We start from the raw sequence: 16,241 nt of genomic DNA on the forward strand, positions 1-16,241 counted from the left end.
TTTTACAGAGATTTTGGAAATCAGCTGCTCATAGAAATAACTCATTATGTAGATGGAAGAATTTAAAACAAAGATCCTCCTAATGACAGGAGAATTTTTTATCACTGATTTAAAACAAGTCAAGACTTTTAAAAACACCTGTGAACATCTACACTATTATAGATGGCAATTAAAATTTATAATAAATTAGATAATAAATATTTTGTTTGCTTCATTTCAAATGTCATTAATGGTAAGAGAGGCCTCTCACTGGACTAGCACGAAAATGCTGTTGGCAAAAATCTAAGTACAACACACAAAGGCTTCACATTTCAGGTGCTTATAAAACCTAATTCTCCCCAATAACACCACTAATTTGGCTTAATGATTATACATAAATATTTTTGGTGAGCAATGAGACCAAAACTTTGCTTTTATTTAAATGCTTCTAACAGCCATGAGATCTTTATAACTTCCAAATAAAGTAGTTACGTTTAAACAGAAGCTGTTGAAACATCCAATAAATTTGCAAATCTTTGAGAACTTTTCTGTTCATGCCAAAATTTTCAAAAAACAAAGAATATTTAATTTCTAAGAAATGGGTATATAAATGCATTTTTCTATTTTTTTCAAACTTTAATGAATTGTTCTGCAAAAGAATTTCAGTGGGTTTTTCTTCACTTGCAGACACTTGGCCATCAGGTGCTGACTGCAAATATGGTGCAGGTGACTCATCAAATTTGTTTCCAAGTATTTCTCAGAGGAAATAAATTTATAAAACTTACCTTTCAAGTAAGATGAACATTTTAAAAATGGATTTTCTTAGAAAAAAGGTAGAGTAGGAGCTGCAACTCTATTGATCAGCAAATTGCTGTACCAAGCACAAAAGTATTTCAGATTAAAAGAACCACAAAGAAAAGATAAAGTCATTAGCACAAAAATAAAAGAGTAATTTAAATTTAAATGTATCATGAAAGAGTAGCTACACATACTTATATTTTTAAAAATCCTCATGTACACAATATATACATTTCCCCTATTCTGGTGTGAACAACATACAAATGTAAAAGTATGGCTTGTTCTGTGTGGTAAAATATGTATAAAAAGGCAAGTTTGGGTCAGGGAATGAAAAAATGTATCTGGGATTTAAATGAAGCTGTGCCAGGTCATCCCCCCCCCAACCCCCCCAAATTATAGGTTTGGGGAGATTCTTTTTCACATCCCAGGAAACTACAGATGGATGCAAAATCCTTTTGCATGGATACATGCAGTGTATAAAAGAAAATAATTGCACTGGTAATTTACCACTAATATGTACAATCAAGTAACATCCAACGTGAAACCTGAGGAAGCTGAGAAAATAAACCTCCTTATACAGTGCATTATGTAAGTAACACATAATACATAAAAACTCCAATTTAGGTTTTACCCACTAATGTAAATGGTAACACAAACCTACTATTGAGAGTAGTTTACTCTACAATTTTGGCTGAGCAATGCACTGATGGGTAACTCACTCTCTTACCACTGAGCTGCAGTTTGTTAAACATTTTGTATCTGAGATGTGAATGGAGTGGAGGATTAAATTAGAGGATCACTTACTGCTAAGACTAACACTTCAGTCAGTGCAGGATTGTGTCCATTCAACACACCTCACAAAGAACAGACCCAATTCTGCTTTCAATTACTGGGGTGCAACTTCGACTGAAGTCAACAGATGTTGCACCTCAGTAACTGTTAGCAGGACTGCACACTGAATAAAAGCCCGGGAGAAAAACTCTCTGATGGAAACATTTCTGATGGAAACCTGATTTTTCAAATAAAGAAAAGTTTAGTGAGCAGTATGTTTCACAGGAAAAAAAAAAAAAAAACCACAAAAAACCCGAAAAACCAACGCCTTATTTTCATCAAACATTTTTCTGCTAAAATCTTGAATTATTTAGGTTTTTTTTAAATATCAGGTCAGGATTGTTTTTTGAGGAAAGAAGGAAAGAAGGAAAGAAGGGAAGAGGGGAGGAGGAGAAGAAGGAAAGAAGGGAAGAAGGAAAGAAGGAAAGAAGGGAAGAAGGGAAGAAGTCCAGTCATTTGACATGTTACTGAAACTAAACAATCTATGGATTTAAAAGACAAAGCCATACTGAGAGTGCCAACAAATGGGGATATGAAGCGAAGTGAGAGGGTGGAAAGCTGGCAGCCTTCTGAAAGTTCCTTACAAATTCTCAGTTTGGTATTTTAATTCCTTAGACAGAGGGGCCAGATCTAGAGAGGTCCATGGCTCCCAGCATGGTGATGTGGAAGGAATTCCCAAACAGGAGTGAACCAAAGCATGGCCTGGGCATTTGCTGGTGGTGAGTTTGTTACCTGGCCTCCAACACCACAGTGGCTGACAGAAACACTGCTGCAGTCCTTCAGCTCTCATGCACTGGATAGAACACTCCAAAAGGCAGGGAAATTAGGTCTCCACACATTCAGCAATTTCCCAGGGTGTAAATCCAAGCAGGGGTTTAGGAAGCAGGACATGTGAAATAAGACAGGTGTCTGTCCCTGACTGAGGAGGTCTGGAAGTGTTTAGTGCATTCCTTAAGTGTTGCCTCGTGTGCTTCAGAGAGCTGCTGGGAGAGGAGCAGGTATCCTGAGAGAAAAGCAGAGGGAAAAGAACTGCTCTGCTCCCAGCAGCACAGAACCTCCTGGAAGGTCAGCCTGGTGCTTTGGGCCATAAAGGAGAAACACGAGTGAGACCAAAAACTTCACTTTCATGGGGAGCCTGAAGAGTCCTGTGAAGTCAACAGGACTGTTTTGAGGATGAAGGATCACCCACATCAAATAAAAAAATCAGGATTGGGCCATAAAGCATGCAAAATATATTGTATCATGAAATGCAAGTCAGCGCTGCGATGCTACAGCCATTACTCATGTGTGTGCTGGACATCCCTGCTCTGGGAACAAACAAATCTTCCATGCTTGGGGAAGATTATTGAAAACAGAGCCCCTGTGAAGGATACTTGGGGCTGGGCTTGGGCAGCTTAGCTTCTTCCCACCTAAGAGATCTGGGAGGTTGTTTGGGAGAGCTGCTGGGGCCAGGCTCCCACGAGTCCTCCCTGCTCGAGCCACGTCTGATGGCACAATCTGCTCTGGCCATGGCAGGGATGTGTCACCAGGACATGGCAGACAGGAGGGAGATGTGACAGAGCCCTGGACCAAAATTTTGCCCTAGACCAAAAATGACTTTTGGTGTGTCAGGAATGGGGCATTAAGCCATTAATTACTTAAGGTTGGACAATGAATCAGGAGCGTTACTCTGGAGATTTCACTTATGTGTTAGGATTTCTGGGAGAAAGGAATATTTTTTGTTAATTTCTACTCCTCTCATACCCAAAAGCTGCAGAGAAGAGATCCCATAATGTTTTAGGCATTGTGAAATATGTATAAAAAGAGTCACCACTGCACAGACCTTGCCTGCTATTTTAAGGAGGCTACTGAAGCGAGGGTGAGTGAGACAGACTGTGAAAGGGGGGAGGAAGGGAAGGAGAAAGGTTAAATAGCAGCAGAAAACATGGCTAGAAAGGACTATTTGCACAACTGATGGTTCTGAGCTGTTAGATTATGCTGACAGTGTATTAATCATATGTTACAGCCATATGCACACACACTGGTAAATTTATATTTGTCTGCCTATAAATGAACATTAGATGTAAATATATGTAAATTATTGACTATTTTGCATCATGTTAATAGGATAAATATATTAAATATTTTAAATATAAAAACCCTTCCACATTACACCATTGGAAGAAATTGCAAATATATGAGTGTGGGAGATGAACTTATGGCCTGCACCAGCTCCAAAGATTAGGCTTGAAATCCCAGATTGTCCACAGACTCTTTCTGCAACTTAGCAAAAGCTGAGATCCTTAAAATATTCCCGTCTCTTTTTTCCATTACTTTCCTTTTTTTTTTTTTGTTTTTTCCCTTTCCTTTTTGCCATATGCTGCCCTGATGACACTGCCTCTGGGAGGGAGTTTGGCCAATTTCCCTGACAGCGCAGAAAAGTCCCTTTGCATCCTCCTCTCCCATCCCATTGCTCCAGCTCCTGCACTGCTCTCTATGGATGAATTCCTGCAGTGTTTTGTCTAACCCACTCTCACATCCCTCTCTGAAGGCCTGTGTGCTCAGCTTACATCCAGCCTCATCAGGATGTCTTTTTGATTTAAGCTCTTGTCTTCTCCCTGCTAGGCCTGATACCTCATCTGTTACCCACTGCTGCTTTCTGCATTGTTTCTTTATCCCAGGAATACGGTGTGCTGTGGCTGGGCTGACATCTTCTCCCTCACACTGTGGCTCATTTGGTCCCTTTTCAGTGCTGGCACGCTGATAGCACCTCTAACTGGCTGTAAATCTCTGCTCTGGAGCTGACACTGATCCATCCTGGGATAAACCCGTGGCACGGAAAGAGCTTTTGCTTGGTGGTGTGTTTTGTGTTTGTTTGTGCGCGTTTTTATGAGACATAACGTGGCTGTCAGGAGACAGGTAAAGGAAGAGAAGTGATGTGGAGCAGGAATTTGTTGGCAGGTGGTGAGGAGGAAGTCAGCTTTGCCCAGAGAGGAGAGTGTTGGTGGAACTGTCCTGTCACTGACTCCAAGGCAATGGATTCAGTCTCCGCCTCAAGATGGAATCTGTCCTCTCTCCTACTTTGCTCTCCCATCTCATTTTTTTCCTATATTCTTTATGGATAGAGTGTTACTGTGCTTCCCCTGTAGCCAATTAATAAAAATCCCCCCCAGAGAAGCAGACCTGGCTGACATGAGAGACAGCTGAGGTGTCTGCACGAGCCCCAGCCTTGAGCCTGCATTACAGTCAGGGAAAGATTCCAGGGCAGAAAGTTGAGTGTGTGTGTCAGTCCTTGGCAGGCTGGGACCCTGAAACCTGCTCAGGCATCACAGGGCTGGGTACAGACACAAACTTGACATTTGCAATGTTTCACTCAGCTTTGGCAGCAGCTGATACTCAGGGGGTTGTTTTAAAAGGAAATACAAACCATTTCCCTATTAGCTCTATTAGCCTTTCAAATGGGCCTGGAATATGGATTTCTTGGGTTGGATACTTTCCTAGGGAAAAAATGGCCTAAATTAAAGGAGAAATTTTGAAAGAAACTTGGTCTGTTGTCAGTGTCATATTGAGCCTTTTGGACCAACAGATGGAATCATATGGGTGGCTACAGAATGAAAGAAAGAATGAAGTAAGAAAAAAAAGTGTTCCAAGAGCCACTTTTAAAGATTTTCAAGGGCATTTGAGTAGCACTTCCCTCACTTAAAAATGCATCAAAAAGGAAGAGTGGATCTTTACAACAGTGGCACGTCCTCCCATTTTCTAGGACAAGGTTGCTGCTGGCTGGCTTGGGAAGAAAAAGCTTCACCAAAGCACAGATCACTGTTTTTTAAAGTCATTATCAGAGCTCTTTGGAGCCAGAGCACTGGGCCACATCAGGCATGGCCAGGCTGTGGTCTTTCTCCATATATTCTCCTTTACCTTACTTCCAAACAGACAATTCATTTTTTCCTACATCCATGCAAGTTGTGTTTCTTGGAAAAAGAAAACGCAGGCTCTAAATCTAAGGCTTCAATTTCTGATTTTTTGGGATGCTGTGCTCCAAATTTATTTGGTAGCAATGATGCCATATCAAATCTACTCAAAATTTAGCAGCAATTTTCAGATCCTGAGTGCTGAGAAGAGCTGAACAGACACAGCCCAACAGTTTCCATGAGAGCATTCCCATTCCCTTTTCATTTGCTTTCCAAATCTACTGTGTTGAACTTAGTTAACAGTGGGAATACTCAAAACACAAGCTCAACAAAATTCTGAGCAAATGCAAGAGTAAATTCATGGCAAAGCAGATGCCATTGCATATGCATTCTCACTCAAAAAATTTACTCCCATTGTCCACCTAACCATGAAAAATTATATTCTGGAACAAATAACCCTGGAAAACGGGCCAGTCTTCATGTACTTGAGGTCCAAAAGGTGCTGGTCATGCACAAAGTTGTGCACACATAGATATAAATACATTTAAATTTTAGTCTAAGATGTAAACTTACCTATTTTGAGTAATATTGCACTCTAACCATGTATCCGTGTTTGATTTTCTGTGCAACTCTTCAAGGTTGTTGCTGCTGGTACCAATCTGAGTAGAAACCCTTTGAGAACAGCACAGACAAATGTAATTTCTCACAGATAATGTCATAAAGTCAGACCAATGTGAGAGAGGGAAACATCCTGCAACAGAGAAGAAAACCTTTTGCAACCTGTGATCAGTGGATCTCACCAGAATGAAAACCAAAACAACCCCTTGGATTCCTGCCCATCACACTCTTCCCTGAACAGTTCTGCTGTGAACACTTGTGACCATGAAAATGCTCCAGTGATTCATAGTGAGGAGCAAATGAATCCCAGAAAGCTGCAATCTATTCAGAGGCAATTAAATCCCATCGAGGGGATTCACAGGCTCGGTGGTTCTGCCAATCCAGAGCTGTGCTGAGAGGGTTTTGTGCCTTCTCTGCAGCACTCTGCCTAAACAGCACTTGCTCAACCTTGTCTGTGCTCAGCTTTTGTGTCTCTTGACTTTCTTGTTCCTGTGGTGAATGCCTGTCACAGGAGAGCCCAGAGAGGATGTTCAGGACAGGATGTTCAGCAAAGCCAGCAGGCAAAGATGGTGAGGGGACAGGGGAGTTCCAGCAGGTTCTGCTGCTTTTCTGTGTGTGGGGAGGGTAGGGGAGAGCTGGTGGCTGATCCATCCCTGTGCTCATGAAGGACAAGCTACACCTCCTGTCCCAGCACTTCAGCTCAGTCATGGCTCTTGTTTTATGGCTCAGGATGGAGAGAGCAGCTCCCACAGCACAGCCTCAGACACTGCTGCTGGGGTCTGTGCCTATGGCACAGGGAGGTCTTGGTTCCACATCCACAACTGATGGTGAAGGATTCAGAGGAGGGGGTGGCTCTGTGCATCACAGATATTCCTTGAGATCCAGGATATCAGACAGCATAACTCAGCCCTGGATCTGTGCAGGTGCTGCCTGCGTGGAGTTAATAAAGTTGTGACCTATCCTTGTCCATCTTCGTTCACCTGCACATTCTGATCAATAATGCATATTGCTTTTTGCCTCCTCCTCCCCTGTGAGAGGCAAAGCCAACAGAGCAGCATTCCTACAGGCACATCTCTGTTTGCTGATGACGCACAAGTCAGGAGGTTTGTCTGCCCTTGTGCAACCTCACCCTCGGAAAAAGCCCCCCTGTTCCTGCTGCTGAGCTCCTTCCCCAGATGAAGATTGTTGAAGTCTTAAAGCAGTGAGTGTCTTCAAGATGGGAGCAAATTAGGAGACATGTCAAAAGAACAACTACAACAGGAACTCTTAAATGCCAGGTCTTAAATCATTCTGGCAAATTGTCAGGGTGCTTATATTTCTGCCTCACTCCCCCAAGTTTGCTGATGGATGGCCACTGATAGGAATAAGTTGGAACTCATGATTTGGCATCCGAGCCCAGCATTAACTAAATCACCCCCCTGCTGCCACAAAGGAAAAAACCATTGGTTCTGATCCAGTTGAGGAATTTAAAGCAACCACAATAGAAAAATGAAAACAGCGCTGATTCCTAGCTCAAAGGGAAGATGTGGTTAGGATGTAGCCCAGAATGTCAAGAGACTCCTTTCCAACAGCAGACAGCCAAGTAGTGCTTCCTGCCCTGCTGAGGGGCATTGGAAATCCTCCTGGGGTTTCATTCCTGGCAAACTGTGAGCATTAAGGTATCCAAAACATTTGAACACTCTGGGCTCTCCACCAGGCTCCTCCCAGGCTGAGAACCTGAATTATTCTCCCGTCAGGCTGCGTTTGCCCTGTGCTCTGCAGAGCAGCAGAGATGAGGTAAGCTGCTAAAGAGCACATGGCAGGCAGGTGGCAGAACAGGAACTATTGCTGGGAAATGCCTCTTGCTCTTCTGTCTGCTGAGGAGTCAGACTAGGCTGACCCCAGCCAATGTAATGAGGGAGGGAGAGAGGGAGCGCAGGAACTTCTCTCCTTTTATCACACCTTGGCATGCCCACCAGGGCCTGACCTCTCCTTCTCCGAGCCCTGTGCAAGGGGCAGGTTCAGGAAGGATCAGGGTGAAACGTGAACTCGCTATTTATCGCTCAGAGAGGTCAGACTGAGAGTCTGGACGTGAGGCAGAGGCATCTTGGATCCCTTCCAAGGCTGGAGTAGCTGCTTTGCTTTGTGCTGCCCAGGATTTTGCAGGGCAAACTCTGATTCAGCTCTAAGTCTTATTAGAGGCTCTGCCTGAAATTTCTTTCGTTTTCATCCGTTCAGCTGAGGGCACCGAGGGCATCCTGAGCACCAGGCACTCTCCCTTTGGATGCTGCAATCCTTATCCCCAGGGCCTGCAGCAAGGCAGCTCTGCAGCCATGGAGCTGAGTGCCTCTGCTGACACAGGATTGCAGCTCCCAAGGATCTGGCCTCTTATTTTGACTGTCACACACACAGCAGCGCTGCTCTGCCCTATTTTCATCATCACCACCACCAAGATTTTGTTTAGGACTGTGGTTTACAAAGATCTTATTATAGAGAAATGAAAAGAAAACTCATCTAAAATCTGGTTACATTGAAAAATTCCAGCTGTCTTGCAATTCAATGCAGCTGTGCTATCTAGTATCTTTTTCTCTTCTTTTTGCATCTCTTTATGGAACATTAGCTTCTATAGAAAAATGCTTTTTTTTTTTTTTTTAAACATGGTGATATTTTTCCCCCCCTTCCCTCTTCATTATTTGCTGGCTGTTATTTCCACCAATGAAACCCACAGACTCTGACAAGGAAAATGCAAAGATATTTTGAGACAGAGGAACAGCAATGAGGAAAAAAATAGCATTTGGGAAGAGTTTCTACTGGCAATCTCTTGTCCATGATTTTTTTTTCCCTTATAAAAAACTGTAATATGATGATATTATGCAACTGCCTTCACATATTAGAATCATTATGAGCCTTAGCTTTGTGATATCATACAGCAGGTGCTAAGAACAGTTTTTGCTTTTTCCCCAAAGCGACTACAAAATTACTTACGATTCCATTATAGAACAATCAACACTTTGTGGGGAGAAGTTTGTATTATTTTGTGATTGTGTTAGCGAGGAAAAAAAATTAAATCTATCTTTCTGGGGAGTTTGCAGCATTCTCTGGGTGAAAACGAAACTGAATTAATTTGTAGCCAAATGCCTACGCCCTTAGCCAGGCAAAACTCTGGTAGAACTGGAGGGACTTCAGTCCTCACTCAGCTCTGCTTTCTCTTGGGGGTCTGTGAATGTCACCTGAGTGCAGAATTCCAGGCAAAATTTAGTCCTGCAACCAAGACTGAAAGGGCCACTGCAATTATATTTTCTCACCTTTAGCATAAAACCAAAACCAAAGCTTTAATAAAAAAAGAATTCTGGCTCTGTGGTGTGAGGCAGGTTCACAACCAGGCAGATGTGGAGCTCAGCCAGAGCCCTCTGAGAGCCACCAGCTACCCCAAAAAATACACAGCTTTCACCTCCTCTCTGGGGCTCAGGGAAGCCTCACCTCTGGCCAGCTCACGTTACTCCAGCAGGAATAATTCCAGGTGATTCCTGCTCCCAGAGGAAGGGAAAGCCACAGCCCAGGGTCTGCAGGTCTCAGGGCAAGGAAGACCAACAGGCTCACAGGGAGTTCCATTTTCCCCCAGAATTCCCTGCCAGTCTCCAATGCCCACAAAGCCCCTGGAGTGCCAGCCCCAGAGCGCCTTCATTTCCAACAGGAACAGGGCAGAGATTTCCTTATCAATTTTTAGCTAGGGAATTGCAGCACTGTGGTAGAAATCTGCCAGCCCCAGTCCCTCCCCCTTCAGTTTAAACCCCCAAAGACTGAAGTTCTTTCCTCCCAAAAGTCCATGTTGTTGTCCTATCCATCCCAAATGTAATTAATATATTAAAAAGTACTTTTCCATGAATAAAAGTAAAATATGTCCATTGGAGTGTTTTTCCTATCCCCTGAAGATAATTTGCTCTTATTTTATGAGCTCTTAGTACCAGATATTTCCTTTAGAAGCTGAAAATATTTAAAATAATTCTCTCTCTATTAAGGATAGAGAGCAGAAACACAGGAAAAACCTGTACAGAAAAAACTGTGAAAGTCCAGAGAGGCAGAGTAACGAAATAATCAAATATCTGGAACACTTTCTCCCCTAATGTGAACTCCAAAGAGCAAATGACAGCATTCAATGCTCCAGCCACCCAGAGCAGCTTTTTTCCCATCTGAAAACAGAGATCCAGACCAATCCTACTCAGGAGGAAAATCCCTCACCATCATTCCTTGCAGGAGGACCTCTTTGGGTGAGCCGTGCCGGGGTACCTCACACACCAACCACCGTGGTTTCCCTGCCGCAGGGGAACACTGGGAGAATCTCGTTTCCCATCCTCGGTGTCACATTAAATCAGAAGCGAGGCCGTGGATCGCTGCTTCAGCCAGGAGTTCCCAGGCAGAGACACTTCAGATCTGGCTCCCTGCAGCTACAAAGGGAAAGCACACAGAGAGCCAGCCAGGTGGTTCCTGCTCACCGGGCCGGGGGCTCGCCTGCTTTGGGTGAGGAATTGGTTTCAGGAATTGGTTTCAGGATGTCTCAGGGGCTGCCTGGAGATTTCCAGCTGTTGCCAGAGTGAACAGCTGGGGACAGCAGGGCACAGCTTCGTGCCACGGTGATTGCTGAGTGTCACATTGGTGACCCGGGATAACTGGGTGTTCTAAAACAAACCCAACAGCCAAATCATCAACAGCTCGTCCCTATGACAAGCTACATGAAAAAAAGAAATCTTAAATAAAACTTAAATTTGAAATTGCGCCATCACCCCAGTCCTAAAATGAAACGAGTTACACTGATGGGATGGTCCAGCAGCAAATCCATTGACATAAAAAACCTTTCCTGGTCATGGTTACGAAATCCAAGAGACCTACACCTCGTCTCCGCCGTGGCAGCCAGCCGGGCTCCTGGGCAGCCGCCCCCCCGCGGGATCGGGATCCCCTCGCTCCCAGCCCATCCCCACCCTCCGCAGCGCGACTAACGGCGCGTCCTCAACTGGGCCGAGATCAGACCTAAGGCCGAGCAGGCGGCAGGAGCGGCCAAACTCACTCGGGCGGAGAGGAATCCAACGGGAGCGCCGAGCGCGGGCGGGCGACATCGGCGACAGTCGCGACAGCCGCGCGCCGCCCGCGCGTGGCCGGTAGATGGCGCTGGCGCACCGCGCAGCGCGCGCCGCCCCGCTGCCCCCGCGCTCCGGGGGCCGCGGGTTCGGGTCCCGCTCCCGCCCGGCCCCGCAGCGCGGGGTCAGCGCCGCCGTGCCCGGGCTCCCGCCGCGTCTGGAGCACGGTGTAGCAACACGGAAAATAGCTAAAAAAAAAGAGAAGGAGAAATCACCGTGAAAGCCTGAGCTGCTGCAACCCCCCCCCGCCCCCCCAAAGCAACTCCCGGGAATTCTGGCGCGGAGATGAATATGGATGGAAATCTATATTACCCCAGGCACCAACTTAGCACAGGATGTTTATGAAATATTCCTGAAATGTAGTTTATTTACAAATCAAATTATCCACTTATGCGAGATACTTAAAACATTGATGTGGTTAGTGGACAGTTATTATTATTACTTATCCCTTGTTACGCTCCAGGTGCTCCGTGTGGTACCAGGCAGGCTCGGTGCCTCCTGCCAGGAACCTACAAGGAACAGGCTTGGGCCAGATCTGGGGAAGTGTTCCCTGAAATCAGGCTGTGGCTGGTGACAAGATACCCACAGAAACCAAGGAGGGAATAAAAGCTCTAAGGATATGTTTTGTTTTTTCTTTTCTTTTTTTGTTTTTTCTGCTTTCTTTTTTTTTTTCCTGGGTTTGTTTATTTGTTAGCTATAATTTTTCAGAATAGCAGCTGGATCAAAGTTCATTTCAAGCAATTTTGATCACGAAATAACCAGATCAGAAGCTGCTTCTTTCTTCCCTTCTTACGCATCTTCATCAGAGGCTTTTCCCTGCTGCCTTTGAGCACCAGGCAGCAGAGATCATGTACCCAGCCCTAACAAAACCCAGTTTCACACCATTAAAGGGAGGATAAATTGGAACACTTGCCAAGGACTAGACAAGCTTCAAAAGAATATTTTTAGCAAACCCCTGAGTCCTAACAATTTGGAAAATGAGAAAAATTCCTGAGCAGGCTCCGAGCTGTATTCCAGAGCACGGAGCTCGCTCTCTGAGTACTGGCACTGCACTGGATGCAAATAGATCACATTTTCATGTTTGTATGGTTCCAGTAAGGGCACACCACAGCACCATCTCTAACTCACAAAGAAAGCTCCAACTGTGGCTGTTCTCTGGGTGTCATCTGTTGTAAAATGCTGCTGTTGCGTTTCTCTGGTTTTGGGTTTTGTTTTTTTTTTTTTTCTTTTTAAATGATGACTTTATGTCCACTTTCTCACACACATGTTAAGGTTTTGCCTCTGCAGCAAACCTGGGCTCCCTGAGCCGGGTTTTGGAGCAGGACAAACTTCAAGGCTGAGGATTTTTGTGCTGTGACATGCGGGACACGGAACCGAGCGCGCCGCAACTCCAGGGCAGAGGGGAGCAATTTTTTTTTTTTAATTTTTTTTTGTGGAGAAGAATCTCTCCAGCTCATCAAAACAGAGCTGCCCGTGGAGAGTTTAAAATCCCAGGGAGAACTTGTTACCCTTTTGGAACCTCTCTCTGGCCCCAGGCTGTGCAGAGGGAATGGCTGGAGGTGCAGGCGCAGCCCCTTCCCTTTTCTCTGCCTCACATCCCTGAGGAACAGAGGGAATTCTGTGCTTTGCAGCAGGGTTGTCCTTTGTTTGTTGATTTGTTCCCCCTGTTCCGTTTCAAGCAGGTATTTTAAATAAAAACCACCTTGTACAAATACCAGTTTCCCAGAAAACAACAACAAAAAATAATACATTGCTGAGCTACCCAGTCTGGGCTGCCCATACTGTGAATATTTTGCATACACCATTTATTTTTCTTTGCCATTTTCTCTTAAGAAATTGTCCCCAAATAATCTCTTCCTGCCTATTAAAACTGCATTCTTTTTCACGCCAAAGAGGTGGAAAACACGCACACAGTGGCTGAATCTTTGTTATTACATGCTAGGCTGTTCCCCAACTCTTTCCTCAGGTAATCCTGAATTTTGCAAGTGCTCGGAGCAGCACAGGGACACTGCAGTCCCTGAGTCAGTAAGGAGCTCCCTCCATCCAGCCTTGAGTAAGATCCCAAGTTACAGACTTTCCCAGAATGATTTCTTCTTATTGAATATTGATTAGGAGGATAACTTGTTCATGAAGGGTAAAAATAAAAACAACAGAACAAAACAGCAAAAATTTCAATTTTAGAAAGTATAGCGGGAAAATTATTGCAGAGGGAGAAAATTGGCTAAAGCTGACTAAAAGCAAAAAAAAAACCCCAAACCTTCAGAATTCAAAGGGAAATATTCTGTCCTTTGCTCAGCCCTTTGAGTGAGGAATTCCAGCCCATCTCACACTGTTTGGAGAGCCGTGCTCTTCGCGCTGTGTAAATATGAATTTGAGCAGAAGAGCCATCTCCCTCCTTGCTAAATTCCCTAAATTTTAGGGAATCTAAAGGCAGACCTTTAGCAGGCACTTCAAGCCCTTTGAATATAAAATTTGCCCTTTCCCTCCTCAATAAAATCTGAAAAGGAAAAGCCCTTCAACAGCTTCCCTCTGGATGTTTTAAGGAAGTTCTTCAACTAGACAGACATCAAACACTGATGGAACGGGCATAAATTTTTTAAAAAATATAATTTAAAATATAATTTAAAATATAATTTCTAAATGGATGTGCTTTGCTTTCAGTAGGAGCTGGCAGAAAGGGCTGGAAGGATTTTTGGTCTCTGTTGTGGACAGTGCCAATGACTTGCTCTTTAAATTTGTGAATTTAGGAACTGCTGCAGTTATCTACGAGGTCATTGCCCCTCTGAGTGCAGGGAGGTAAAAAATGAGGTAGAATCAAAAGCTTTTAGAAAAATATCTTTAACTGATACTTGAGAGGTATCACAGTGCTGTGCCCATGTACATATGAAAGATTGTTTACATGGGGATTTTTAATGTTACAGATTCCTCTCCTATGAAGTTAAATTATTACATAAATGAGCACTTGAAAGCTGATTTTACATGGGAAAGCTGACACAGGTCAGAGAAGCTTGAAGCCTAGGTGCTAAACCTGTGTATTGACACATTTGAATTTCTTTTTCAGGGTTCCTTAGCAAAAATAGCTCATATTTATAGTGAAATAAATTGCCTGCCTTTAATGGTCACTTTCCCAAAGCATCTGCTGAAAAGCTTTTATCCATGTGCTGCACCTGCTAAAATCAGATTAAAGAAGAAGCAAAGCTGTTTTCTAAAGGGCCCATGTCTGGGAGGAGGGTGAAGAATTAAAAAAGGAGCTGCAATCGGGATGATTTTTTTTAAAAAGTATTTTTAGGTTTGAAATAGGAAACTGAAATGGTAATTTTAATTTTTTTGGTTTTTTTAACACCAAACAAGTACCTAAATTAGACTGTGATAAAAGCAGCAATAAAAGTCAGGTTGAAAGCTCTCCCCTGACAATGACCAAAAATATTCAAAGTATAAGAAAGTTTGGGACCAAATAAAAACTATCTCCATACCTAGCAATCTCCCAGTGGTGGAGAATATTATGCAAAGAATGTATCTTTGCATTCTACCCTTATTTCAGGGCAGAAATGCATCACCTTAGTTCAAAAATAGGTGTTTGAAGGATGTTATTGGGTAAATGCAGAATTTTAATAAATTAGGTTACTAATTATTAATTTGATGCTTGAACACCAGGGGGAAAAAAACTGCTCAGCTCTCAGAATTTGTCCTGTCTGAAGGGCAGGAATGAAAAGAAATAAAAGCCCTGATGGACAGAATGTTTGTTTGGGTAATTACTAACAAAGGCAGCTGTGATGCACCCAAAGAGCACAGATCAGATATCATTTCTGCTTTGCATACTACATCTGCTTCCAATATTTTTGGTCATTCCAGGTCCCTGTGCAGAGTTATTCAAGGCTGCCGTTTGTTGTGTAACACCAGTGGGTTCTGTGATCCCCGAGTTCTGCTGGTTCAAAGGAGATGGCCCTGTGGAGCATCTTTTTGATGTCATGGCTTTTGCTAGAGGCTTTTGTTTAAAGCTTCCCACACACTGTCTGCTCTCTCTCCTGCTCTCTCTCCCGCTCACGTGTGGGAAACAGCAGAGTAATTTGCAATATAAATTACAAAATCAACTGTTGAGTTTACAGATTGAATATGCATGAAAATATTGCACAGTATTACTGTCTTCCACAGCCTAATAAAGGTAAATATGTCTGAAATTCGTGTTGGTGAAAGAGTGGATATTTATATACTGTAGATATTAATTACAGCTGGGCTAATTTAAAGTTTCTGTTATTAATTCCCTTATAGTCCCTCTGTCACTGGGATTAACCACAGCCACCTACAAGCACAACCATTTGGTAATATCCTTAATTACCATGAGAAGATGTTCCTCTTACAGTCAAAAGCTGTGCTCTAACAAGTGCCTCCTAGTCTCTTTTGTTTATTCCAAATAAATATTAGCCCAGGAAAAAAAAAAGAAAAAAGAAAAAAGAAAAAGAGGGACCAACACTCTGAGAATAAAAAGGGGCCAGAGGGACTCAGAGGAGCAATGATTTTGGTGAGTGCTTAATTTCTTGTTTGGTTGAAAAAAGCCTGGGTTGGCTATTGACAGGTCCCTATCAATAGGCAGACCCCAGAGGTCTGGCTATTTGCACATGGCCTGATTGACTTGTCCTTAATAGACATTTAATTGTTGACAAATACCTTCCAACAGACTGTGGCAGGCATGGCTGGCACACAAAAGAGGCTTCCCTTCGTCAGGGAGTGGTTTGAGGGAGGTGGCACCTTACCAAGGGAACACCCAGCTTCCCTGGAAAAGCTTCTGGGGGAAAACCTGTAAAATCAGCCTGCTCTCCTCCTCTGGTGGCTGGCAGCCAGCTCAGACACAAAAAGCAGCCTTGTCCAAAGGCTGTGTGGGATCCAGCCAGGGTGTCCCTTCCTCTAGACAACCTCAAACTTCAAAATGCATCTGAATCACAACATGCAGCTTAACCAGAACAGCAAACTGAGCCCTTCCTCTTCCCAGAGCCTGTGTTTTTAAAAAGCACAACTA

This window comes from Serinus canaria, chromosome 10, assembly GCF_022539315.1.
Source record: "Serinus canaria isolate serCan28SL12 chromosome 10, serCan2020, whole genome shotgun sequence".
NCBI lineage: Eukaryota > Metazoa > Chordata > Aves > Passeriformes > Fringillidae > Serinus > Serinus canaria.